This window comes from Piliocolobus tephrosceles, chromosome 14 (genome assembly GCF_002776525.5).
Source record: "Piliocolobus tephrosceles isolate RC106 chromosome 14, ASM277652v3, whole genome shotgun sequence".
In the NCBI taxonomy this organism is placed as follows: Eukaryota; Metazoa; Chordata; class Mammalia; order Primates; family Cercopithecidae; genus Piliocolobus; species Piliocolobus tephrosceles.
In genome coordinates, this window is record NC_045447.1 from 85692846 (window position 1) to 85694760 (window position 1915).

Below are 1915 nucleotides of genomic sequence, written 5' to 3' on the forward strand. Positions count from 1 at the left end.
AAATACTTAAAAATTTCTATCTACCTTTTCCTACCCAATCTCATAAGAACCCCCTTCCGTACTCCACCTTCTTCCTTGGTATTCTTGCCTGGAATTTTGATGTCTGTGCTGTGTATGTGTGTGGGGGTGTGGAAATAGTGTCAATGGTTAATTAAACAAAACAGCATTTTTCTATCAGTTTCTCTTGGGGTTTTTGTTTCGTTTTGTTTTATCACAATCCTTGGATCTCTGTTAATGGTTCTTTCATTAAGGATCCTAATGAATTTTTAAATTTTCAATTTTCCTAATGCATTTTTTAAAATCTTTATATGGTCTTTATTTTTGAATCCTGGTTCATTCAGGTTTAGAATTCAAAGTTTGCAGTTATTGTCTATCAACACCTTAAAAATATTATTCTGTTGTGATACAGTATCTGTTGCAGATGAGAAGTCTGTTGTTCATCTAATCGGATCTGTTAGCAAGAATTCTATCTTTCTCTCTTGTGTTTTTTTTGTTCTTTTGTTTTGTTTTGTTTCAGACAGAGTCTCACTCTGTCACCCAGGCTGGAGTGCAGTGGTGCAATCTAGGCTCACTGCAACCTCCACCTCCCGAGTTCAAGCAATTCTGGTGCCTCAGCCTCCCGAGTAGGTGTGATATGTTTTGGCTATGTGTCCCCAACCAAATCTCACCTTGAATTGTAATAATCCCCATGTGTCAAGGGCAGGGCCAGGTGGAGATAATTGAATCATGAGGGCAGTTTCCCCTGTACTGTTCTCGTGGTAGTGAATAAGTCTCATGAGATCTGATGGTTTTATAAATGGGAGTTCCCCCGCACCTGCTCTCTTGCCTGCTGCCATGTAAGACGTGACTTTGCTTCTCCTTTGCCTTCCACCATGATTGTGAGGCCTCTCCAGGCATGTGAAACTGTAAGTCCATCAAATCTTTTTTTCTTTATAAATTACCCAGTCTCTGGTATTTCTTTATTTGCGGTGTGAGAACAGACTAATGTAAGCTGTGATTACAGGCATGCACCACCACACCCAGCTAATTTTTGTATTTTTAGTAGAGACAGGGTTTTGCCATGTTGGCCAGGCTGGTATCGAACTCCTGGCCTCAAGTGATCCGGCTGCTTCAGCCTCCCAAAGTCCTGGGATTACAGGTGTGAGCCACTGCGCCCAAAATACTCCTGTGATTTTTAAAACTTTTGTCCTTACTCTTGTTCTGCAATATTACCATCTTGTGTCTACATGTGCATTTATTTCTATTTATCCTTTTCATTATTCTTTGTGCATTTTTAATTATAAGGATTTGTGGATTTCTTTAACTGTGAAAAGTCTTGAGTTGTTCTTTCTTTGAATATTGTTTCTCCTTATCCTTTTTTCCCTTTATGTATGTATGTATGTTTGTATATGTATAGAGATGAGTGTCTCACTATGTTGCCCAGACTGGTCCTGAACTTCTCAGCTCAAGTGATCCTCCTGACTCAGTCTCCCAAAGTGTTGGGATTACAGGCATAAGCCACTGTGTCTGGCCTGAATTTCTAATACAATTGTTCAGAGCCCTTTTTTCTTCAGCTATGTCAGCCTAGAGTTGATCCAATCAATTGTGTTTTGTTTTTCCCCTTCCAGATTTTTTTACGTACATGATATCCAGGCAGTTCTATTTTATATGTTACTGTTCTTATGTCCTTTCTGCCTATTTTTGTTTGGTTAATTATTTTCCTTTTATTTTTTTCCAGTAGAGATGGGGCTCTCACTCAAATGCCCAAGCTGGTCTTGAATTCCTGGGCTCAAGCAACCTTCCATCCTCTCTGTCTCCCAAAATACTGGGATCACAGGAGTGAGTGACTACACCTGGTCCTTTTCCTTTTATTTACCACTCTGATGATCCTAAACTCGTGTGTTTAAAGCCTCTTTTAAATCTTATTCCATTCTTT